The sequence below is a fragment of the Schistocerca serialis genome, chromosome 2, assembly GCF_023864345.2.
Source record: "Schistocerca serialis cubense isolate TAMUIC-IGC-003099 chromosome 2, iqSchSeri2.2, whole genome shotgun sequence".
Taxonomy (NCBI): domain Eukaryota; kingdom Metazoa; phylum Arthropoda; class Insecta; order Orthoptera; family Acrididae; genus Schistocerca; species Schistocerca serialis.
In genome coordinates, this window is record NC_064639.1 from 168,939,495 (window position 1) to 168,964,329 (window position 24,835).

The 24,835-nt window shown below is 49.6% G+C and overlaps 15 non-coding genes across 15 annotated transcripts; all 15 read right to left on the bottom strand.

The window, feature by feature from the left end:
• Positions 1-707: 707 nt before the first annotated feature.
• LOC126459317 (5S ribosomal RNA) lies at positions 708-826 on the bottom strand. Its single transcript, XR_007585842.1, has one exon. It is a non-coding gene; the product is annotated as a 5S ribosomal RNA (ribosomal RNA).
• A 1,145-nt stretch (positions 827-1,971) lies between these two features.
• On the bottom strand, positions 1,972-2,089 carry LOC126459170 (5S ribosomal RNA). The gene has a single exon (XR_007585781.1). It is a non-coding gene; the product is annotated as a 5S ribosomal RNA (ribosomal RNA).
• A 1,144-nt stretch (positions 2,090-3,233) lies between these two features.
• LOC126459354 (5S ribosomal RNA) lies at positions 3,234-3,353 on the bottom strand. The gene has a single exon (XR_007585877.1). It is a non-coding gene; the product is annotated as a 5S ribosomal RNA (ribosomal RNA).
• A 1,143-nt stretch (positions 3,354-4,496) lies between these two features.
• Positions 4,497-4,615, bottom strand: LOC126459318 (5S ribosomal RNA). Its single transcript, XR_007585843.1, has one exon. It is a non-coding gene; the product is annotated as a 5S ribosomal RNA (ribosomal RNA).
• A 1,144-nt stretch (positions 4,616-5,759) lies between these two features.
• On the bottom strand, positions 5,760-5,878 carry LOC126459319 (5S ribosomal RNA). Its single transcript, XR_007585844.1, has one exon. It is a non-coding gene; the product is annotated as a 5S ribosomal RNA (ribosomal RNA).
• Positions 5,879-7,022: 1,144 nt separating this feature from the next.
• Positions 7,023-7,141, bottom strand: LOC126459321 (5S ribosomal RNA). Its single transcript, XR_007585846.1, has one exon. It is a non-coding gene; the product is annotated as a 5S ribosomal RNA (ribosomal RNA).
• Positions 7,142-8,285: 1,144 nt separating this feature from the next.
• On the bottom strand, positions 8,286-8,404 carry LOC126459322 (5S ribosomal RNA). Its single transcript, XR_007585847.1, has one exon. It is a non-coding gene; the product is annotated as a 5S ribosomal RNA (ribosomal RNA).
• A 1,144-nt stretch (positions 8,405-9,548) lies between these two features.
• LOC126459323 (5S ribosomal RNA) lies at positions 9,549-9,667 on the bottom strand. Its single transcript, XR_007585848.1, has one exon. It is a non-coding gene; the product is annotated as a 5S ribosomal RNA (ribosomal RNA).
• A 1,144-nt stretch (positions 9,668-10,811) lies between these two features.
• Positions 10,812-10,930, bottom strand: LOC126459324 (5S ribosomal RNA). The gene has a single exon (XR_007585849.1). It is a non-coding gene; the product is annotated as a 5S ribosomal RNA (ribosomal RNA).
• Positions 10,931-12,074: 1,144 nt separating this feature from the next.
• On the bottom strand, positions 12,075-12,193 carry LOC126459325 (5S ribosomal RNA). The gene has a single exon (XR_007585850.1). It is a non-coding gene; the product is annotated as a 5S ribosomal RNA (ribosomal RNA).
• Positions 12,194-13,337: 1,144 nt separating this feature from the next.
• LOC126459328 (5S ribosomal RNA) lies at positions 13,338-13,456 on the bottom strand. Its single transcript, XR_007585852.1, has one exon. It is a non-coding gene; the product is annotated as a 5S ribosomal RNA (ribosomal RNA).
• A 1,144-nt stretch (positions 13,457-14,600) lies between these two features.
• LOC126459329 (5S ribosomal RNA) lies at positions 14,601-14,719 on the bottom strand. Its single transcript, XR_007585853.1, has one exon. It is a non-coding gene; the product is annotated as a 5S ribosomal RNA (ribosomal RNA).
• A 1,144-nt stretch (positions 14,720-15,863) lies between these two features.
• Positions 15,864-15,982, bottom strand: LOC126459330 (5S ribosomal RNA). Its single transcript, XR_007585854.1, has one exon. It is a non-coding gene; the product is annotated as a 5S ribosomal RNA (ribosomal RNA).
• A 1,144-nt stretch (positions 15,983-17,126) lies between these two features.
• Positions 17,127-17,245, bottom strand: LOC126459331 (5S ribosomal RNA). The gene has a single exon (XR_007585855.1). It is a non-coding gene; the product is annotated as a 5S ribosomal RNA (ribosomal RNA).
• A 1,144-nt stretch (positions 17,246-18,389) lies between these two features.
• LOC126459332 (5S ribosomal RNA) lies at positions 18,390-18,508 on the bottom strand. Its single transcript, XR_007585856.1, has one exon. It is a non-coding gene; the product is annotated as a 5S ribosomal RNA (ribosomal RNA).
• Positions 18,509-24,835: the final 6,327 nt, after the last annotated feature.

The following is a 24,835-nucleotide window of genomic DNA, read 5'->3' on the forward strand; positions in this document are numbered from 1 at the left end:
GCTCGACTGCCGCTCGCTGCCGCTCGGGTCGTGGTCCATATGACAGCGCAAGCACGACAAACGTCTGCGGGACGAGACGAGACGAGACGACTAAGGAATAAATTCGTGATTACAAATCAAATTTGGAACTTTACACAAATATAGGCGGTGACGTATTTCAGAAATCAACTGCCGATTCGTACTGTTTTGTCGTTTTCAAAGTCTTCTTGGCAAACTTGGTTAGCACATTCTCCCTCAAACTGAGTTAATTACTGCATTTTCGTACCCTTACAGTAGTTTAAAAGGCTTAAGGAAGCATCTTTGTCACAACAGAAAGGTAGTTTGAAAATTGGGCTGGCAGGGCTAGCGACATAATAACAAAACAAAAAAAGGAAAGGAGCCAACAGCACCTTTTCTTTTAAGTTTTTTAATTACTGCATTTTCTTACCACTACAGTAGTTTAAAAGGGTTAAGGAAGCATCTTTGTCACAACAGAAAGGTAGTTTGAAAATTGGGCTGGCAGGGGTAGCGACATAATAACAAAACCAAAAAGAAAGGAAAGGAGCCAACAGCACCTTTTCTTTTAAGTTTCTTAATTACTGCATTTTCTTACCACTACAGTAGTTTAAAAGGGTTAAGGAAGCATCTTTGTCACAACAGAAAGGTAGTTTGAAAATTGGGCTGGCAGGGGTAGCGACATAATAACAAAACCAAAAAGAAAGGAAAGGAGCCAACGGCACCCGGGTTTCCCAGGCGGTCACCCATCCAAGTACTAACCGGGCCCAATGATGCTTAACTTCGGGGATCGGACGAGAACCGGTGTATTCATCATGGTATGGCCGTTGGCACTCGTGCAATGTAGGAGCACGGCAGAATTCGCGTTCGGCTTCTCTCCCAACACACAAAATGTTAGTTTTCCGCCGCATTTGACGAAAGCACTTCCTTCTGCAACAGCCAGTTCCTCGAGGACGGCGCGGGGGGCGCGCCCGGCGTCCCAGCAGACCGACGGCCGAATTAGCGGGCGCACCGCCGCGTGTGTGAGACGCACTGTTGCCCGTTGCACCTCCTGTCATTCGTTGGGCGCGTGCAGCCTTCGACACTAGCGGGGGGCGCATCGTGTCCCTGGTGTCCAGCGGAGGGCCTGTGCGGGGTGTGGCAGTGTCGTGCTGGAGGGTCCCACTGGTAGCGATGTGGGCTTCCTCGCCTCACACCAGGTGTCTGCGTAGTTTGCAGTGCATTCGCGCCATTCCTATCCCTGTCCCCGTCCCGACTTGTCCCGACTTTGCTCGACTGCCGCTCGCTGCCGCTCGGGTCGTGGTCCATATGACAGCGCAAGCACGACAAACGTCTGCGGGACGAGACGAGACGAGACGACTAAGGAATAAATTCGTGATTACAAATCAAATTTGGAACTTTACACAAATATAGGCGGTGACGTATTTCAGAAATCAACTGCCGATTCGTACTGTTTTGTCGTTTTTCAAAGTCTTCTTGGCAAACTTGGTTAGCACATTCTCCCTCAAACTGAGTTAATTACTGCATTTTCGTACCCTTACAGTAGTTTAAAAGGCTTAAGGAAGCATCTTTGTCACAACAGAAAGGTAGTTTGAAAATTGGGCTGGCAGGGCTAGCGACATAATAACAAAACAAAAAAAGGAAAGGAGCCAACAGCACCTTTTCTTTTAAGTTTTTTAATTACTGCATTTTCTTACCACTACAGTAGTTTAAAAGGGTTAAGGAAGCATCTTTGTCACAACAGAAAGGTAGTTTGAAAATTGGGCTGGCAGGGGTAGCGACATAATAACAAAACCAAAAAGAAAGGAAAGGAGCCAACAGCACCTTTTCTTTTAAGTTTCTTAATTACTGCATTTTCTTACCACTACAGTAGTTTAAAAGGGTTAAGGAAGCATCTTTGTCACAACAGAAAGGTAGTTTGAAAATTGGGCTGGCAGGGGTAGCGACATAATAACAAAACCAAAAAGAAAGGAAAGGAGCCAACGGCACCGGGTTTCCCAGGCGGTCACCCATCCAAGTACTAACCGGGCCCAATGATGCTTAACTTCGGGGATCGGACGAGAACCGGTGTATTCATCATGGTATGGCCGTTGGCACTCGTGCAATGTAGGAGCACGGCAGAATTCGCGTTCGGCTTCTCTCCCAACACACAAAATGTTAGTTTTCCGCCGCATTTGACGAAAGCACTTCCTTCTGCAACAGCCAGTTCCTCGAGGACGGCGCGGGGGGCGCGCCCGGCGTCCCAGCAGACCGACGGCCGAATTAGCGGGCGCACCGCCGCGTGTGTGAGACGCACTGTTGCCCGTTGCACCTCCTGTCATTCGTTGGGCGCGTGCAGCCTTCGACACTAGCGGGGGGCGCATCGTGTCCCTGGTGTCCAGCGGAGGGCCTGTGCGGGGTGTGGCAGTGTCGTGCTGGAGGGTCCCACTGGTAGCGATGTGGGCTTCCTCGCCTCACACCAGGTGTCTGCGTAGTTTGCAGTGCATTCGCGCCATTCCTATCCCTGTCCCCGTCCCGACTTGTCCCGACTTTGCTCGACTGCCGCTCGCTGCCGCTCGGGTCGTGGTCCATATGACAGCGCAAGCACGACAAACGTCTGCGGGACGAGACGAGACGAGACGACTAAGGAATAAATTCGTGATTACAAATCAAATTTGGAACTTTACACAAATATAGGCGGTGACGTATTTCAGAAATCAACTGCCGATTCGTACTGTTTTGTCGTTTTCAAAGTCTTCTTGGCAAACTTGGTTAGCACATTCTCCCTCAAACTGAGTTAATTACTGCATTTTCGTACCCTTACAGTAGTTTAAAAGGCTTAAGGAAGCATCTTTGTCACAACAGAAAGGTAGTTTGAAAATTGGGCTGGCAGGGCTAGCGACATAATAACAAAACAAAAAAAGGAAAGGAGCCAACAGCACCTTTTCTTTTAAGTTTTTTAATTACTGCATTTTCTTACCACTACAGTAGTTTAAAAGGGTTAAGGAAGCATCTTTGTCACAACAGAAAGGTAGTTTGAAAATTGGGCTGGCAGGGGTAGCGACATAATAACAAAACCAAAAAGAAAGGAAAGGAGCCAACAGCACCTTTTCTTTTAAGTTTCTTAATTACTGCATTTTCTTACCACTACAGTAGTTTAAAAGGGTTAAGGAAGCATCTTTGTCACAACAGAAAGGTAGTTTGAAAATTGGGCTGGCAGGGGTAGCGACATAATAACAAAACCAAAAAGAAAGGAAAGGAGCCAACGGCACCCGGGTTTCCCAGGCGGTCACCCATCCAAGTACTAACCCGGGCCCAATGATGCTTAACTTCGGGGATCGGACGAGAACCGGTGTATTCATCATGGTATGGCCGTTGGCACTCGTGCAATGTAGGAGCACGGCAGAATTCGCGTTCGGCTTCTCTCCCAACACACAAAATGTTAGTTTTCCGCCGCATTTGACGAAAGCACTTCCTTCTGCAACAGCCAGTTCCTCGAGGACGGCGCGGGGGGCGCGCCCGGCGTCCCAGCAGACCGACGGCCGAATTAGCGGGCGCACCGCCGCGTGTGTGAGACGCACTGTTGCCCGTTGCACCTCCTGTCATTCGTTGGGCGCGTGCAGCCTTCGACACTAGCGGGGGGCGCATCGTGTCCCTGGTGTCCAGCGGAGGGCCTGTGCGGGGTGTGGCAGTGTCGTGCTGGAGGGTCCCACTGGTAGCGATGTGGGCTTCCTCGCCTCACACCAGGTGTCTGCGTAGTTTGCAGTGCATTCGCGCCATTCCTATCCCTGTCCCCGTCCCGACTTGTCCCGACTTTGCTCGACTGCCGCTCGCTGCCGCTCGGGTCGTGGTCCATATGACAGCGCAAGCACGACAAACGTCTGCGGGACGAGACGAGACGAGACGACTAAGGAATAAATTCGTGATTACAAATCAAATTTGGAACTTTACACAAATATAGGCGGTGACGTATTTCAGAAATCAACTGCCGATTCGTACTGTTTTGTCGTTTTCAAAGTCTTCTTGGCAAACTTGGTTAGCACATTCTCCCTCAAACTGAGTTAATTACTGCATTTTCGTACCCTTACAGTAGTTTAAAAGGCTTAAGGAAGCATCTTTGTCACAACAGAAAGGTAGTTTGAAAATTGGGCTGGCAGGGCTAGCGACATAATAACAAAACAAAAAAAGGAAAGGAGCCAACAGCACCTTTTCTTTTAAGTTTTTTAATTACTGCATTTTCTTACCACTACAGTAGTTTAAAAGGGTTAAGGAAGCATCTTTGTCACAACAGAAAGGTAGTTTGAAAATTGGGCTGGCAGGGGTAGCGACATAATAACAAAACCAAAAAGAAAGGAAAGGAGCCAACAGCACCTTTTCTTTAAGTTTCTTAATTACTGCATTTTCTTACCACTACAGTAGTTTAAAAGGGTTAAGGAAGCATCTTTGTCACAACAGAAAGGTAGTTTGAAAATTGGGCTGGCAGGGGTAGCGACATAATAACAAAACCAAAAAGAAAGGAAAGGAGCCAACGGCACCCGGGTTTCCCAGGCGGTCACCCATCCAAGTACTAACCGGGCCCAATGATGCTTAACTTCGGGGATCGGACGAGAACCGGTGTATTCATCATGGTATGGCCGTTGGCACTCGTGCAATGTAGGAGCACGGCAGAATTCGCGTTCGGCTTCTCTCCCAACACACAAAATGTTAGTTTTCCGCCGCATTTGACGAAAGCACTTCCTTCTGCAACAGCCAGTTCCTCGAGGACGGCGCGGGGGGCGCGCCCGGCGTCCCAGCAGACCGACGGCCGAATTAGCGGGCGCACCGCCGCGTGTGTGAGACGCACTGTTGCCCGTTGCACCTCCTGTCATTCGTTGGGCGCGTGCAGCCTTCGACACTAGCGGGGGGCGCATCGTGTCCCTGGTGTCCAGCGGAGGGCCTGTGCGGGGTGTGGCAGTGTCGTGCTGGAGGGTCCCACTGGTAGCGATGTGGGCTTCCTCGCCTCACACCAGGTGTCTGCGTAGTTTGCAGTGCATTCGCGCCATTCCTATCCCTGTCCCCGTCCCGACTTGTCCCGACTTTGCTCGACTGCCGCTCGCTGCCGCTCGGGTCGTGGTCCATATGACAGCGCAAGCACGACAAACGTCTGCGGGACGAGACGAGACGAGACGACTAAGGAATAAATTCGTGATTACAAATCAAATTTGGAACTTTACACAAATATAGGCGGTGACGTATTTCAGAAATCAACTGCCGATTCGTACTGTTTTGTCGTTTTCAAAGTCTTCTTGGCAAACTTGGTTAGCACATTCTCCCTCAAACTGAGTTAATTACTGCATTTTCGTACCCTTACAGTAGTTTAAAAGGCTTAAGGAAGCATCTTTGTCACAACAGAAAGGTAGTTTGAAAATTGGGCTGGCAGGGCTAGCGACATAATAACAAAACAAAAAAAGGAAAGGAGCCAACAGCACCTTTTCTTTTAAGTTTTTTAATTACTGCATTTTCTTACCACTACAGTAGTTTAAAAGGGTTAAGGAAGCATCTTTGTCACAACAGAAAGGTAGTTTGAAAATTGGGCTGGCAGGGGTAGCGACATAATAACAAAACCAAAAAGAAAGGAAAGGAGCCAACAGCACCTTTTCTTTTAAGTTTCTTAATTACTGCATTTTCTTACCACTACAGTAGTTTAAAAGGGTTAAGGAAGCATCTTTGTCACAACAGAAAGGTAGTTTGAAAATTGGGCTGGCAGGGGTAGCGACATAATAACAAAACCAAAAAGAAAGGAAAGGAGCCAACGGCACCCGGGTTTCCCAGGCGGTCACCCATCCAAGTACTAACCGGGCCCAATGATGCTTAACTTCGGGGATCGGACGAGAACCGGTGTATTCATCATGGTATGGCCGTTGGCACTCGTGCAATGTAGGAGCACGGCAGAATTCGCGTTCGGCTTCTCTCCCAACACACAAAATGTTAGTTTTCCGCCGCATTTGACGAAAGCACTTCCTTCTGCAACAGCCAGTTCCTCGAGGACGGCGCGGGGGGCGCGCCCGGCGTCCCAGCAGACCGACGGCCGAATTAGCGGGCGCACCGCCGCGTGTGTGAGACGCACTGTTGCCCGTTGCACCTCCTGTCATTCGTTGGGCGCGTGCAGCCTTCGACACTAGCGGGGGGCGCATCGTGTCCCTGGTGTCCAGCGGAGGGCCTGTGCGGGGTGTGGCAGTGTCGTGCTGGAGGGTCCCACTGGTAGCGATGTGGGCTTCCTCGCCTCACACCAGGTGTCTGCGTAGTTTGCAGTGCATTCGCGCCATTCCTATCCCTGTCCCCGTCCCGACTTGTCCCGACTTTGCTCGACTGCCGCTCGCTGCCGCTCGGGTCGTGGTCCATATGACAGCGCAAGCACGACAAACGTCTGCGGGACGAGACGAGACGAGACGACTAAGGAATAAATTCGTGATTACAAATCAAATTTGGAACTTTACACAAATATAGGCGGTGACGTATTTCAGAAATCAACTGCCGATTCGTACTGTTTTGTCGTTTTCAAAGTCTTCTTGGCAAACTTGGTTAGCACATTCTCCCTCAAACTGAGTTAATTACTGCATTTTCGTACCCTTACAGTAGTTTAAAAGGCTTAAGGAAGCATCTTTGTCACAACAGAAAGGTAGTTTGAAAATTGGGCTGGCAGGGCTAGCGACATAATAACAAAACAAAAAAAGGAAAGGAGCCAACAGCACCTTTTCTTTTAAGTTTTTTAATTACTGCATTTTCTTACCACTACAGTAGTTTAAAAGGGTTAAGGAAGCATCTTTGTCACAACAGAAAGGTAGTTTGAAAATTGGGCTGGCAGGGGTAGCGACATAATAACAAAACCAAAAAGAAAGGAAAGGAGCCAACAGCACCTTTTCTTTTAAGTTTCTTAATTACTGCATTTTCTTACCACTACAGTAGTTTAAAAGGGTTAAGGAAGCATCTTTGTCACAACAGAAAGGTAGTTTGAAAATTGGGCTGGCAGGGGTAGCGACATAATAACAAAACCAAAAAGAAAGGAAAGGAGCCAACGGCACCCGGGTTTCCCAGGCGGTCACCCATCCAAGTACTAACCGGGCCCAATGATGCTTAACTTCGGGGATCGGACGAGAACCGGTGTATTCATCATGGTATGGCCGTTGGCACTCGTGCAATGTAGGAGCACGGCAGAATTCGCGTTCGGCTTCTCTCCCAACACACAAAATGTTAGTTTTCCGCCGCATTTGACGAAAGCACTTCCTTCTGCAACAGCCAGTTCCTCGAGGACGGCGCGGGGGGCGCGCCCGGCGTCCCAGCAGACCGACGGCCGAATTAGCGGGCGCACCGCCGCGTGTGTGAGACGCACTGTTGCCCGTTGCACCTCCTGTCATTCGTTGGGCGCGTGCAGCCTTCGACACTAGCGGGGGGCGCATCGTGTCCCTGGTGTCCAGCGGAGGGCCTGTGCGGGGTGTGGCAGTGTCGTGCTGGAGGGTCCCACTGGTAGCGATGTGGGCTTCCTCGCCTCACACCAGGTGTCTGCGTAGTTTGCAGTGCATTCGCGCCATTCCTATCCCTGTCCCCGTCCCGACTTGTCCCGACTTTGCTCGACTGCCGCTCGCTGCCGCTCGGGTCGTGGTCCATATGACAGCGCAAGCACGACAAACGTCTGCGGGACGAGACGAGACGAGACGACTAAGGAATAAATTCGTGATTACAAATCAAATTTGGAACTTTACACAAATATAGGCGGTGACGTATTTCAGAAATCAACTGCCGATTCGTACTGTTTTGTCGTTTTCAAAGTCTTCTTGGCAAACTTGGTTAGCACATTCTCCCTCAAACTGAGTTAATTACTGCATTTTCGTACCCTTACAGTAGTTTAAAAGGCTTAAGGAAGCATCTTTGTCACAACAGAAAGGTAGTTTGAAAATTGGGCTGGCAGGGCTAGCGACATAATAACAAAACAAAAAAAGGAAAGGAGCCAACAGCACCTTTTCTTTTAAGTTTTTTAATTACTGCATTTTCTTACCACTACAGTAGTTTAAAAGGGTTAAGGAAGCATCTTTGTCACAACAGAAAGGTAGTTTGAAAATTGGGCTGGCAGGGGTAGCGACATAATAACAAAACCAAAAAGAAAGGAAAGGAGCCAACAGCACCTTTTCTTTTAAGTTTCTTAATTACTGCATTTTCTTACCACTACAGTAGTTTAAAAGGGTTAAGGAAGCATCTTTGTCACAACAGAAAGGTAGTTTGAAAATTGGGCTGGCAGGGGTAGCGACATAATAACAAAACCAAAAAGAAAGGAAAGGAGCCAACGGCACCCGGGTTTCCCAGGCGGTCACCCATCCAAGTACTAACCGGGCCCAATGATGCTTAACTTCGGGGATCGGACGAGAACCGGTGTATTCATCATGGTATGGCCGTTGGCACTCGTGCAATGTAGGAGCACGGCGGAATTCGCGTTCGGCTTCTCTCCCAACACACAAAATGTTAGTTTTCCGCCGCATTTGACGAAAGCACTTCCTTCTGCAACAGCCAGTTCCTCGCGGACGGCGCGGGGGGCGCGCCCGGCGTCCCAGCAGACCGACGGCCGAATTAGCGGGCGCACCGCCGCGTGTGTGAGACGCACTGTTGCTCGTTGCACCTCCTGTCATTCGTTGGGCGCGTGCAGCCTTCGACACACGCGGAGGACGCATCTTGTCCCTGGTGTCCAGCGGAGGGCCTGTGCGGGGTGTGGCAGTGTCGTGCTGGAGGGCGCCACTGGTAGCGATGTGGGCTTCCTCGCCTCACACCAGGTGTCTGCGTAGTTTGCAGTGCATTCGCGCCATTCCTATCCCTGTCCCCGTCCCGACTTGTCCCGACTTTGCTCGACTGCCGCTCGCTGCCGCTCGGGTCGTGGTCCATATGACAGCGCAAGCACGACAAACGTCTGCGGGACGAGACGAGACGAGACGACTAAGGAATAAATTCGTGATTACAAATCAAATTTGGAACTTTACACAAATATAGGCGGTGACGTATTTCAGAAATCAACTGCCGATTCGTACTGTTTTGTCGTTTTCAAAGTCTTCTTGGCAAACTTGGTTAGCACATTCTCCCTCAAACTGAGTTAATTACTGCATTTTCGTACCCTTACAGTAGTTTAAAAGGCTTAAGGAAGCATCTTTGTCACAACAGAAAGGTAGTTTGAAAATTGGGCTGGCAGGGCTAGCGACATAATAACAAAACAAAAAAAGGAAAGGAGCCAACAGCACCTTTTCTTTTAAGTTTTTTAATTACTGCATTTTCTTACCACTACAGTAGTTTAAAAGGGTTAAGGAAGCATCTTTGTCACAACAGAAAGGTAGTTTGAAAATTGGGCTGGCAGGGGTAGCGACATAATAACAAAACCAAAAAGAAAGGAAAGGAGCCAACAGCACCTTTTCTTTTAAGTTTCTTAATTACTGCATTTTCTTACCACTACAGTAGTTTAAAAGGGTTAAGGAAGCATCTTTGTCACAACAGAAAGGTAGTTTGAAAATTGGGCTGGCAGGGGTAGCGACATAATAACAAAACCAAAAAGAAAGGAAAGGAGCCAACGGCACCCGGGTTTCCCAGGCGGTCACCCATCCAAGTACTAACCGGGCCCAATGATGCTTAACTTCGGGGATCGGACGAGAACCGGTGTATTCATCATGGTATGGCCGTTGGCACTCGTGCAATGTAGGAGCACGGCAGAATTCGCGTTCGGCTTCTCTCCCAACACACAAAATGTTAGTTTTCCGCCGCATTTGACGAAAGCACTTCCTTCTGCAACAGCCAGTTCCTCGAGGACGGCGCGGGGGGCGCGCCCGGCGTCCCAGCAGACCGACGGCCGAATTAGCGGGCGCACCGCCGCGTGTGTGAGACGCACTGTTGCCCGTTGCACCTCCTGTCATTCGTTGGGCGCGTGCAGCCTTCGACACTAGCGGGGGGCGCATCGTGTCCCTGGTGTCCAGCGGAGGGCCTGTGCGGGGTGTGGCAGTGTCGTGCTGGAGGGTCCCACTGGTAGCGATGTGGGCTTCCTCGCCTCACACCAGGTGTCTGCGTAGTTTGCAGTGCATTCGCGCCATTCCTATCCCTGTCCCCGTCCCGACTTGTCCCGACTTTGCTCGACTGCCGCTCGCTGCCGCTCGGGTCGTGGTCCATATGACAGCGCAAGCACGACAAACGTCTGCGGGACGAGACGAGACGAGACGACTAAGGAATAAATTCGTGATTACAAATCAAATTTGGAACTTTACACAAATATAGGCGGTGACGTATTTCAGAAATCAACTGCCGATTCGTACTGTTTTGTCGTTTTCAAAGTCTTCTTGGCAAACTTGGTTAGCACATTCTCCCTCAAACTGAGTTAATTACTGCATTTTCGTACCCTTACAGTAGTTTAAAAGGCTTAAGGAAGCATCTTTGTCACAACAGAAAGGTAGTTTGAAAATTGGGCTGGCAGGGCTAGCGACATAATAACAAAACAAAAAAAGGAAAGGAGCCAACAGCACCTTTTCTTTTAAGTTTTTTAATTACTGCATTTTCTTACCACTACAGTAGTTTAAAAGGGTTAAGGAAGCATCTTTGTCACAACAGAAAGGTAGTTTGAAAATTGGGCTGGCAGGGGTAGCGACATAATAACAAAACCAAAAAGAAAGGAAAGGAGCCAACAGCACCTTTTCTTTTAAGTTTCTTAATTACTGCATTTTCTTACCACTACAGTAGTTTAAAAGGGTTAAGGAAGCATCTTTGTCACAACAGAAAGGTAGTTTGAAAATTGGGCTGGCAGGGGTAGCGACATAATAACAAAACCAAAAAGAAAGGAAAGGAGCCAACGGCACCCGGGTTTCCCAGGCGGTCACCCATCCAAGTACTAACCGGGCCCAATGATGCTTAACTTCGGGGATCGGACGAGAACCGGTGTATTCATCATGGTATGGCCGTTGGCACTCGTGCAATGTAGGAGCACGGCGGAATTCGCGTTCGGCTTCTCTCCCAACACACAAAATGTTAGTTTTCCGCCGCATTTGACGAAAGCACTTCCTTCTGCAACAGCCAGTTCCTCGCGGACGGCGCGGGGGGCGCGCCCGGCGTCCCAGCAGACCGACGGCCGAATTAGCGGGCGCACCGCCGCGTGTGTGAGACGCACTGTTGCTCGTTGCACCTCCTGTCATTCGTTGGGCGCGTGCAGCCTTCGACACACGCGGAGGACGCATCTTGTCCCTGGTGTCCAGCGGAGGGCCTGTGCGGGGTGTGGCAGTGTCGTGCTGGAGGGCGCCACTGGTAGCGATGTGGGCTTCCTCGCCTCACACCAGGTGTCTGCGTAGTTTGCAGTGCATTCGCGCCATTCCTATCCCTGTCCCCGTCCCGACTTGTCCCGACTTTGCTCGACTGCCGCTCGCTGCCGCTCGGGTCGTGGTCCATATGACAGCGCAAGCACGACAAACGTCTGCGGGACGAGACGAGACGAGACGACTAAGGAATAAATTCGTGATTACAAATCAAATTTGGAACTTTACACAAATATAGGCGGTGACGTATTTCAGAAATCAACTGCCGATTCGTACTGTTTTGTCGTTTTCAAAGTCTTCTTGGCAAACTTGGTTAGCACATTCTCCCTCAAACTGAGTTAATTACTGCATTTTCGTACCCTTACAGTAGTTTAAAAGGCTTAAGGAAGCATCTTTGTCACAACAGAAAGGTAGTTTGAAAATTGGGCTGGCAGGGCTAGCGACATAATAACAAAACAAAAAAAGGAAAGGAGCCAACAGCACCTTTTCTTTTAAGTTTTTTAATTACTGCATTTTCTTACCACTACAGTAGTTTAAAAGGGTTAAGGAAGCATCTTTGTCACAACAGAAAGGTAGTTTGAAAATTGGGCTGGCAGGGGTAGCGACATAATAACAAAACCAAAAAGAAAGGAAAGGAGCCAACAGCACCTTTTCTTTTAAGTTTCTTAATTACTGCATTTTCTTACCACTACAGTAGTTTAAAAGGGTTAAGGAAGCATCTTTGTCACAACAGAAAGGTAGTTTGAAAATTGGGCTGGCAGGGGTAGCGACATAATAACAAAACCAAAAAGAAAGGAAAGGAGCCAACGGCACCCGGGTTTCCCAGGCGGTCACCCATCCAAGTACTAACCGGGCCCAATGATGCTTAACTTCGGGGATCGGACGAGAACCGGTGTATTCATCATGGTATGGCCGTTGGCACTCGTGCAATGTAGGAGCACGGCAGAATTCGCGTTCGGCTTCTCTCCCAACACACAAAATGTTAGTTTTCCGCCGCATTTGACGAAAGCACTTCCTTCTGCAACAGCCAGTTCCTCGAGGACGGCGCGGGGGGCGCGCCCGGCGTCCCAGCAGACCGACGGCCGAATTAGCGGGCGCACCGCCGCGTGTGTGAGACGCACTGTTGCCCGTTGCACCTCCTGTCATTCGTTGGGCGCGTGCAGCCTTCGACACTAGCGGGGGGCGCATCGTGTCCCTGGTGTCCAGCGGAGGGCCTGTGCGGGGTGTGGCAGTGTCGTGCTGGAGGGTCCCACTGGTAGCGATGTGGGCTTCCTCGCCTCACACCAGGTGTCTGCGTAGTTTGCAGTGCATTCGCGCCATTCCTATCCCTGTCCCCGTCCCGACTTGTCCCGACTTTGCTCGACTGCCGCTCGCTGCCGCTCGGGTCGTGGTCCATATGACAGCGCAAGCACGACAAACGTCTGCGGGACGAGACGAGACGAGACGACTAAGGAATAAATTCGTGATTACAAATCAAATTTGGAACTTTACACAAATATAGGCGGTGACGTATTTCAGAAATCAACTGCCGATTCGTACTGTTTTGTCGTTTTCAAAGTCTTCTTGGCAAACTTGGTTAGCACATTCTCCCTCAAACTGAGTTAATTACTGCATTTTCGTACCCTTACAGTAGTTTAAAAGGCTTAAGGAAGCATCTTTGTCACAACAGAAAGGTAGTTTGAAAATTGGGCTGGCAGGGCTAGCGACATAATAACAAAACAAAAAAAGGAAAGGAGCCAACAGCACCTTTTCTTTTAAGTTTTTTAATTACTGCATTTTCTTACCACTACAGTAGTTTAAAAGGGTTAAGGAAGCATCTTTGTCACAACAGAAAGGTAGTTTGAAAATTGGGCTGGCAGGGGTAGCGACATAATAACAAAACCAAAAAGAAAGGAAAGGAGCCAACAGCACCTTTTCTTTTAAGTTTCTTAATTACTGCATTTTCTTACCACTACAGTAGTTTAAAAGGGTTAAGGAAGCATCTTTGTCACAACAGAAAGGTAGTTTGAAAATTGGGCTGGCAGGGGTAGCGACATAATAACAAAACCAAAAAGAAAGGAAAGGAGCCAACGGCACCCGGGTTTCCCAGGCGGTCACCCATCCAAGTACTAACCGGGCCCAATGATGCTTAACTTCGGGGATCGGACGAGAACCGGTGTATTCATCATGGTATGGCCGTTGGCACTCGTGCAATGTAGGAGCACGGCGGAATTCGCGTTCGGCTTCTCTCCCAACACACAAAATGTTAGTTTTCCGCCGCATTTGACGAAAGCACTTCCTTCTGCAACAGCCAGTTCCTCGCGGACGGCGCGGGGGGCGCGCCCGGCGTCCCAGCAGACCGACGGCCGAATTAGCGGGCGCACCGCCGCGTGTGTGAGACGCACTGTTGCTCGTTGCACCTCCTGTCATTCGTTGGGCGCGTGCAGCCTTCGACACACGCGGAGGACGCATCTTGTCCCTGGTGTCCAGCGGAGGGCCTGTGCGGGGTGTGGCAGTGTCGTGCTGGAGGGCGCCACTGGTAGCGATGTGGGCTTCCTCGCCTCACACCAGGTGTCTGCGTAGTTTGCAGTGCATTCGCGCCATTCCTATCCCTGTCCCCGTCCCGACTTGTCCCGACTTTGCTCGACTGCCGCTCGCTGCCGCTCGGGTCGTGGTCCATATGACAGCGCAAGCACGACAAACGTCTGCGGGACGAGACGAGACGAGACGACTAAGGAATAAATTCGTGATTACAAATCAAATTTGGAACTTTACACAAATATAGGCGGTGACGTATTTCAGAAATCAACTGCCGATTCGTACTGTTTTGTCGTTTTCAAAGTCTTCTTGGCAAACTTGGTTAGCACATTCTCCCTCAAACTGAGTTAATTACTGCATTTTCGTACCCTTACAGTAGTTTAAAAGGCTTAAGGAAGCATCTTTGTCACAACAGAAAGGTAGTTTGAAAATTGGGCTGGCAGGGCTAGCGACATAATAACAAAACAAAAAAAGGAAAGGAGCCAACAGCACCTTTTCTTTTAAGTTTTTTAATTACTGCATTTTCTTACCACTACAGTAGTTTAAAAGGGTTAAGGAAGCATCTTTGTCACAACAGAAAGGTAGTTTGAAAATTGGGCTGGCAGGGGTAGCGACATAATAACAAAACCAAAAAGAAAGGAAAGGAGCCAACAGCACCTTTTCTTTTAAGTTTCTTAATTACTGCATTTTCTTACCACTACAGTAGTTTAAAAGGGTTAAGGAAGCATCTTTGTCACAACAGAAAGGTAGTTTGAAAATTGGGCTGGCAGGGGTAGCGACATAATAACAAAACCAAAAAGAAAGGAAAGGAGCCAACGGCACCCGGGTTTCCCAGGCGGTCACCCATCCAAGTACTAACCGGGCCCAATGATGCTTAACTTCGGGGATCGGACGAGAACCGGTGTATTCATCATGGTATGGCCGTTGGCACTCGTGCAATGTAGGAGCACGGCAGAATTCGCGTTCGGCTTCTCTCCCAACACACAAAATGTTAGTTTTCCGCCGCATTTGACGAAAGCACTTCCTTCTGCAACAGCCAGTTCCTCGAGGACGGCGCGGGGGGCGCGCCCGGCGTCCCAGCAGACCGACGGCCGAATTAGCGGGCGCACCGCCGCGTGTGTGAGACGCACTGTTGCCCGTTGCACCTCCTGTCATTCGTTGGGCGCGTGCAGCCTTCGACACTAGCGGGGGGCGCATCGTGTCCCTGGTGTCCAGCGGAGGGCCTGTGCGGGGTGTGGCAGTGTCGTGCTGGAGGGTCCCACTGGTAGCGATGTGGGCTTCCTCGCCTCACACCAGGTGTCTGCGTAGTTTGCAGTGCATTCGCGCCATTCCTATCCCTGTCCCCGTCCCGACTTGTCCCGACTTTGCTCGACTGCCGCTCGCTGCCGCTCGGGTCGTGGTCCATATGACAGCGCAAGCACGACAAACGTCTGCGGGACGAGACGAGACGAGACGACTAAGGAATAAATTCGTGATTACAAATCAAATTTGGAACTTTACACAAATATAGGCGGTGACGTATTTCAGAAATCAACTGCCGATTCGTACTGTTTTGTCGTTTTCAAAGTCTTCTTGGCAAACTTGGTTAGCACATTCTCCCTCAAACTGAGTTAATTACTGCATTTTCGTACCCTTACAGTAGTTTAAAAGGCTTAAGGAAGCATCTTTGTCACAACAGAAAGGTAGTTTGAAAATTGGGCTGGCAGGGCTAGCGACATAATAACAAAACAAAAAAAGGAAAGGAGCCAACAGCACCTTTTCTTTTAAGTTTTTTAATTACTGCATTTTCTTACCACTACAGTAGTTTAAAAGGGTTAAGGAAGCATCTTTGTCACAACAGAAAGGTAGTTTGAAAATTGGGCTGGCAGGGGTAGCGACATAATAACAAAACCAAAAAGAAAGGAAAGGAGCCAACAGCACCTTTTCTTTTAAGTTTCTTAATTACTGCATTTTCTTACCACTACAGTAGTTTAAAAGGGTTAAGGAAGCATCTTTGTCACAACAGAAAGGTAGTTTGAAAATTGGGCTGGCAGGGGTAGCGACATAATAACAAAACCAAAAAGAAAGGAAAGGAGCCAACGGCACCCGGGTTTCCCAGGCGGTCACCCATCCAAGTACTAACCGGGCCCAATGATGCTTAACTTCGGGGATCGGACGAGAACCGGTGTATTCATCATGGTATGGCCGTTGGCACTCGTGCAATGTAGGAGCACGGCGGAATTCGCGTTCGGCTTCTCTCCCAACACACAAAATGTTAGTTTTCCGCCGCATTTGACGAAAGCACTTCCTTCTGCAACAGCCAGTTCCTCGCGGACGGCGCGGGGGGCGCGCCCGGCGTCCCAGCAGACCGACGGCCGAATTAGCGGGCGCACCGCCGCGTGTGTGAGACGCACTGTTGCTCGTTGCACCTCCTGTCATTCGTTGGGCGCGTGCAGCCTTCGACACACGCGGAGGACGCATCTTGTCCCTGGTGTCCAGCGGAGGGCCTGTGCGGGGTGTGGCAGTGTCGTGCTGGAGGGCGCCACTGGTAGCGATGTGGGCTTCCTCGCCTCACACCAGGTGTCTGCGTAGTTTGCAGTGCATTCGCGCCATTCCTATCCCTGTCCCCGTCCCGACTTGTCCCGACTTTGCTCGACTGCCGCTCGCTGCCGCTCGGGTCGTGGTCCATATGACAGCGCAAGCACGACAAACGTCTGCGGGACGAGACGAGACGAGACGACTAAGGAATAAATTCGTGATTACAAATCAAATTTGGAACTTTACACAAATATAGGCGGTGACGTATTTCAGAAATCAACTGCCGATTCGTACTGTTTTGTCGTTTTCAAAGTCTTCTTGGCAAACTTGGTTAGCACATTCTCCCTCAAACTGAGTTAATTACTGCATTTTCGTACCCTTACAGTAGTTTAAAAGGCTTAAGGAAGCATCTTTGTCACAACAGAAAGGTAGTTTGAAAATTGGGCTGGCAGGGCTAGCGACATAATAACAAAACAAAAAAAGGAAAGGAGCCAACAGCACCTTTTCTTTTAAGTTTTTTAATTACTGCATTTTCTTACCACTACAGTAGTTTAAAAGGGTTAAGGAAGCATCTTTGTCACAACAGAAAGGTAGTTTGAAAATTGGGCTGGCAGGGGTAGCGACATAATAACAAAACCAAAAAGAAAGGAAAGGAGCCAACAGCACCTTTTCTTTTAAGTTTCTTAATTACTGCATTTTCTTACCACTACAGTAGTTTAAAAGGGTTAAGGAAGCATCTTTGTCACAACAGAAAGGTAGTTTGAAAATTGGGCTGGCAGGGGTAGCGACATAATAACAAAACCAAAAAGAAAGGAAAGGAGCCAACGGCACCCGGGTTTCCCAGGCGGTCACCCATCCAAGTACTAACCGGGCCCAATGATGCTTAACTTCGGGGATCGGACGAGAACCGGTGTATTCATCATGGTATGGCCGTTGGCACTCGTGCAATGTAGGAGCACGGCAGAATTCGCGTTCGGCTTCTCTCCCAACACACAAAATGTTAGTTTTCCGCCGCATTTGACGAAAGCACTTCCTTCTGCAACAGCCAGTTCCTCGAGGACGGCGCGGGGGGCGCGCCCGGCGTCCCAGCAGACCGACGGCCGAATTAGCGGGCGCACCGCCGCGTGTGTGAGACGCACTGTTGCCCGTTGCACCTCCTGTCATTCGTTGGGCGCGTGCAGCCTTCGACACTAGCGGGGGGCGCATCGTGTCCCTGGTGTCCAGCGGAGGGCCTGTGCGGGGTGTGGCAGTGTCGTGCTGGAGGGTCCCACTGGTAGCGATGTGGGCTTCCTCGCCTCACACCAGGTGTCTGCGTAGTTTGCAGTGCATTCGCGCCATTCCTATCCCTGTCCCCGTCCCGACTTGTCCCGACTTTGCTCGACTGCCGCTCGCTGCCGCTCGGGTCGTGGTCCATATGACAGCGCAAGCACGACAAACGTCTGCGGGACGAGACGAGACGAGACGACTAAGGAATAAATTCGTGATTACAAATCAAATTTGGAACTTTACACAAATATAGGCGGTGACGTATTTCAGAAATCAACTGCCGATTCGTACTGTTTTGTCGTTTTCAAAGTCTTCTTGGCAAACTTGGTTAGCACATTCTCCCTCAAACTGAGTTAATTACTGCATTTTCGTACCCTTACAGTAGTTTAAAAGGCTTAAGGAAGCATCTTTGTCACAACAGAAAGGTAGTTTGAAAATTGGGCTGGCAGGGCTAGCGACATAATAACAAAACAAAAAAAGGAAAGGAGCCAACAGCACCTTTTCTTTTAAGTTTTTTAATTACTGCATTTTCTTACCACTACAGTAGTTTAAAAGGGTTAAGGAAGCATCTTTGTCACAACAGAAAGGTAGTTTGAAAATTGGGCTGGCAGGGGTAGCGACATAATAACAAAACCAAAAAGAAAGGAAAGGAGCCAACAGCACCTTTTCTTTTAAGTTTCTTAATTACTGCATTTTCTTACCACTACAGTAGTTTAAAAGGGTTAAGGAAGCATCTTTGTCACAACAGAAAGGTAGTTTGAAAATTGGGCTGGCAGGGGTAGCGACATAATAACAAAACCAAAAAGAAAGGAAAGGAGCCAACGGCACCCGGGTTTCCCAGGCGGTCACCCATCCAAGTACTAACCGGGCCCAATGATGCTTAACTTCGGGGATCGGACGAGAACCGGTGTATTCATCATGGTATGGCCGTTGGCACTCGTGCAATGTAGGAGCACGGCGGAATTCGCGTTCGGCTTCTCTCCCAACACACAAAATGTTAGTTTTCCGCCGCATTTGACGAAAGCACTTCCTTCTGCAACAGCCAGTTCCTCGAGGACGGCGCGGGGGGCGCGCCCGGCGTCCCAGCAGACCGACGGCCGAATTAGCGGGCGCACCGCCGCGTGTGTGAGACGCACTGTTGCCCGTTGCACCTCCTGTCATTCGTTGGGCGCGTGCAGCCTTCGACACTAGCGGGGGGCGCATCGTGTCCCTGGTGTCCAGCGGAGGGCCTGTGCGGGGTGTGGCAGTGTCGTGCTGGAGGGTCCCACTGGTAGCGATGTGGGCTTCCTCGCCTCACACCAGGTGTCTGCGTAGTTTGCAGTGCATTCGCGCCATTCCTATCCCTGTCCCCGTCCCGACTTGTCCCGACTTTGCTCGACTGCCGCTCGCTGCCGCTCGGGTCGTGGTCCATATGACAGCGCAAGCACGACAAACGTCTGCGGGACGAGACGAGACGAGACGACTAAGGAATAAATTCGTGATTACAAATCAAATTTGGAACTTTACACAAATATAGGCGGTGACGTATTTCAGAAATCAACTGCCGATTCGTACTGTTTTGTCGTTTTCAAAGTCTTCTTGGCAAACTTGGTTAGCACATTCTCCCTCAAACTGAGTTAATTACTGCATTTTCGTACCCTTACAGTAGTTTAAAAGGCTTAAGGAAGCATCTTTGTCACAACAGAAAGGTAGTTTGAAAATTGGGCTGGCAGGGCTAGCGACATAATAACAAAACAAAAAAAGGAAAGGAGCCAACAGCACCTTTTCTTTTAAGTTTTTTAATTACTGCATTTTCTTACCACTACAGTAGTTTAAAAGGGTTAAGGAAGCATCTTTGTCACAACAGAAAGGTAGTTTGAAAATTGGGCTGGCAGGGGTAGCGACATAATAACAAAACCAAAAAGAAAGGAAAGGAGCCAACAGCACCTTTTCTTTTAAGTTTCTTAATTACTGCATTTTCTTACCACTACAGTAGTTTAAAAGGGTTAAGGAAGCATCTTTGTCACAACAGAAAGGTAGTTTGAAAATTGGGCTGGCAGGGGTAGCGACATAATAACAAAACCAAAAAGAAAGGAAAGGAGCCAACGGCACCTTTTTTTTTTTTTTACGGGCCTCCCATCTCCCCTTATAGCCCGGCCTTTACTCTCTCCATGAATTGCCGTCTTTTGGCGAGCTTCAATGGCTATAAAAGGTACTGGTGGCTCCCTCGAGGTGAACCGGTGGACACTGTGCAATGACCGCCGTCATCGGCGAGGCGCATATGTAGCAATTGTGACAGTATGGCGTCCTGGTCATGTAACAAAAGGGAAAGAATCCTCCAATGCGTGAGAAACGAGGGGGAGAATGCTCCCCATTGATACGCAAGATAGAGAAAATATAAGGAAAGAAAAGACGGCTTCACGCCGCAACAACCGACACTGACGACTGTCCACAAAAAATAATTAATTAAAACGCAACCAGGGCGAAGCATCCACCGGAAAAGAAAAGTCATCGATAGACAAACGTTCGGGCAAGGAGCGTGGCAGGCAGGCGGCGGCAATGAGGGCAGGGGTCAATGTGCCTGAGGCCTGGCCACAGTGTCGCCCCCACACCCGTCAACACTCATATTGACCGTAAAACAAAACTAAAATGCGAGACACCGGTGTGAAATGCCACACCGACAAAAGGTGAAAGAGTGTCGAGCACAGACACGTGACGAGACTTTGGAATGCTCCACAATAAAGAAATGAGAAAATGTAGAAAAAAAACTCAAACAGTCACCACCAAGACTGAGAACTGAAACTTCAGTAAAAATCCCGTCACGCCCCAAAACGGAAAAAAAAAACTAATAATGAAACTAATAATACGGACACACATGGCAAACAAGACGTTTGGCAATAACGGCCAGAGAAAAAAACTGAAAAGACTTCTGTTTTCGTGCGGTATTCAAGGTACGTCAATTTTCGTTCCAGAATAACTTGGGAAGATCGCAGTAAGACATATTCATATTGTGTCGCTCAAAGGCAAGAGAAAAGATAAGAGAAAAACGTCCATGCTACTCAGGTACGGAAAGCCGCGCAAAAGCATGCGCTAGTGCGACCTGCAAAAAATTAGCAAAAGTTCGCCGATAGTGTGGTGATGCCTGAATCTGGGTATGTTGGGTCCATAAATAAGTGAGAAAGTCCAGATCGGTAGACAACTTGAGGGAGAAGATAGCAAAAACCGTGTGGCCAAGGATCCACACCGTGGCATTGCGCTTGGTGGTGGGGTAGACGTCACACTGCGGAATTAAGACAGCATCCACAGTAACAGTGCGAGTGTCTACCCTCTGAATCAAACGAATCATGTCCCTGGCGACTTCCCAAACACGGCGGAAGCGGTCACACGCAAAGCGGTGTTCAATAGTGTCGTCGGCAGTACACACGTCACACCCACCAAACGGGATGAGATTAATAGAATGCAGTTTGGAGTTGGTAGGGATGGTGCGATGCACCACCTTGTACCACACCGCGTGGACGGAAGCCGGGAGAACGTCACTGGCGAGGTTTTTCCACACTGCCACCCAGTTGCAGCGTGGCAACCGATACTCCCACTTGCAGCGAACGGGAGGTCCGCGGAAAGCCGTGTAGACAGCGCTAACCGTGTGGACGGAGATGTCATAAAGCGCCAGGTAACTATTATCAAGAAAGTAGCGGCGCACATAAGAAAGGTAGAACGGGATGTGCGACACAGAAACAGGGGCCACTTCAGAAAGAGGACGGTAACGATTAAAAACAAACGCAGTGGGACCGCAAGGAGCTTTCTGAATAACAGCAGTAGTTCGCTTCCAAAAAAGGGCCGCACATTTGGCGGAAAAATCAACTAGTCCTAAACCGCCATCGGACAGGTCCAAGGTGCAGACAGCATGCGATACCTTGAAAATCTCCCCCCTCCATAAAAACCAGTAAACCGCCTGTTGGATGGCGCGCCCCAACTGCTTGGGAACCGGGAGAACCTGCGCAAGGTACCATGCTCTCGCCAAGATATTGACATTTATCAAATGCACCTTATCCCGAAGGGCCACATTCCGGACCGCATAGATCCTGGCAACCGCACGAATCCGATACAGCGTAGGCCGCCAATTCAAGGCTGCCATCTGCTGTGGGTTCGAAGATAGAAGTATCCCAAGAACGGTAGGCTGCTGCTGGACACAAAACCAATCCCTATGCAGGGTACGTGCGCGGGCGGTGAGCGGCAAAAGCACAGTTTTCCGGGGATTGATAACCGCCCCCGTAGCTTTTCCAAAGTTGTACAAAACAACATGCAACCTGTCAACGTCGTCGATATGTTCAATAAATACGCCAAGGTCATCAGCATATGCGCGACAAACCAATCTGGTAGTCCCCATCTGAATGCCGCGACATTCCTGACTGAGAGAACGGAGGAGGGGATCCAGCGCAATGGCAAAAAGCGCCATGGAAAGCGGACACCCCTGCCGCACGGAGCGACCCACACGGAAAGCAGGAGTGAGACGACCATTGACACATATACGGGAAGTAGCAGGTTGCAACAAATGCGTCACGAATCGGGTAAATAGATAACCAAACCCCATGCGTACCATAACCCGACGCAAATAAAAATGACTAATGCGGTCAAAAGCATTTTTAAAGTCAACTAATAAAATCGCCGCTGTCCGGAGCCGAGCACTTTTCACATATCCTATACAGTCTCGGTACGCAAGGATAGCGTCAAAGATATTCCGATCTCGGACCGCACATGTTTGCTGATCACTAAGTACGGTCGGCAAGACGTTTTTAAGTCGCTGAGCGACGCAACGCGTAACGATCTTATAATCAGCATTTAATAAAGTAATCGGACGGACAGCATCGATATGAGGTACAGCACGGGATTTGGGAACAAGCGTCACAACCCCCTCCACAAAAGCCGTTGGTACAGTCACACCATTGCGAAGATCGTTCGCTAAATCCACTAAAATCTCACTTAAAAGAGGAAAAAATTTCGAATAAAATTCCGCAGGAATCCCATCGGGACCCGGAGACTTCCCTTTGGGACTCCGCCGAACGGCGTCGAAAACTTCATCAGACGTATAGGCGTCATTTAAAAGATCCCTGTCCGGGCGAGTTAAATCATGGGGAACGACCCGCAAGAATTCTCGCAACGCGTCGGAATCAACGTCTGCAGCACAGAAAAGCGAAGCGAAATGTTCAAAAATATCGCGTTCAATTTCCGACTGGACAGAAGTCCGACCGCCGTTTCTCAGCTGCCAAACAGGAATGCGCAAACGTTCGCGGCGTTTGCGTTCCCGGTTTAAATGATAAATGGACAGAGGTTCCCCAGGAACAAAGCCTGCAGGCTGACTTCGGACGGTCACCCCATCACTAGCGGCACGCATGTCAATTAAAAGCTGAGCTTGAAATCGCTTCAGAGTGGGCAACAAATCGGGCTGTGACGTCACTCGCAACGCCAAATCGCGTAAACAATCCTGGCGGAAGCGAGCCGTCGCCCGCCGCCAGCGTGCCGCCTCACGGCTGTAATCGATTAAAAAGTTGCGAATCGCCGGCTTAGCGATCGCAACCCACCACTCAATGGTGCTACTATGACCGCCGCGAGTCCGCACCAACCTCTGCCACATACGGGTAAAACTAGTCACAAAATGGTCGTCATTAAGTAAACTACAATTAAACTTCCACAAATTAGTACGACGAGGAACACACAAACGAGGTAATAAAAGACGACAGGAATAGCTGGAGTGGTCGGAAAATATGACAGGAGTCACGTCAGCAGTACAAATACGGGCAGACAACTGCCTAGACACATAAATGCGATCGAGACGGCTACGCCCCGCACCGTAAAAATATGTGAAATAAGTGAAATCGGGGTGTAAAACACGCCACGTGTCAAGCAAATGAAAGCTAGCGACCAAAGCACCCAGTTCGTGACATTTGTTCGGACGCGGCTCCTGATCTCTGTCGTCTAAAACACAATTAAAATCACCCCCGACGATTAAAGTATCGACATTTCTGGATAAAAGCTGACATAAATCCCTACCATAAAATTCAGCCCTGGCCGGTTTAACATTTCCCGACGGAGCGTACACATTCACAAACACAATGCCAAAAATGGTACAGGCAACAGCACGACCGGTCGGTAAAATGTCAACATTAGAAACAGGTAAGCCAGAACGTACTAAAATGGCAGTGCCCGTATCAGAATCAGGCGCAACATTGTCAATCACAATAAAATCAGTAAAATCGTTCAAATATAAAAGCGCTTCACAAGTCACCTCTTGTAAGAAGGCGACGTGACAGTGATTATCATACAAAAAATCCTTAAGAAGCGCAGCTTTCTGCGGATTTCGCAGCTTATTAAGATTTACCGTTAAAATGTTCCACTGGCTACAATCAGGAAACATATACACGTAGAACACAGGAAAAAAAACAATAACAGAAAAACATGAAAACGCTTAAAACACAATAAAATATACCAACGTGCGCGGAGGGGGAAGGACATATAAAGAGTCGCACTAATGGGAATCACCTGCCTCAACATCCTCCGACCATGCCCGTGATTGACTAGGAGGGAGGGGCGGGGGCGGTGGGGTCCCGGAAACTGTGACGGGATCCCCTGCGACGGAATGCTCCACAGCGGGCATTACGACATCAGAAGATAAGGCCGGCACCAAATCGTGGGTGGAAGGTGGGGCACGACGATGGTGCGAATCTTCGGCCTTTCGTTTTGTTGGTAAGGGGGGGGGTGTCACAGACACAGGCGGATCTACCGCCATGTCGGAATCAGCAGCGGAAAACGGCTGACTCAAAAATGTTTTCAGGTGTTGAACCGTGATATCACGTTGTTGCGTGGCAGTTACTACAGCTCCCTCCGGCTGGGTGCGGGAAGATTGCTGCTTTTTCGCCTGGCGCCTGCCGCCCCCTCCCTGAGACGGGCGCTGGCCGAGATCGGCCCCGGAGCGCGCGGCCGGCTGTCGGGAGGTCGGTTGACCAACCGACTGAGCGTGAGGGGGGGCAGGAGAACGCGCCACCGGAGACGGACTCCGATTTTTGGCCGAAACACCACGCGTATCGAAAGAAGCAGAACTACTGGCACTACGCAAACGCGGTGTGCCAGAAGCCCGAGCAACATTCCGGTCTCTACGGGGTTTAGGCGCAGTAAAAGCCTCACTGTCAACAACAACTTCACTGGCAGCAGAGACACTGTCGGGGACGGGAGTTGGAACAACCGCCGATTTATCGGGTTCCGCAACCGGGACAGGATGCGGAACAACG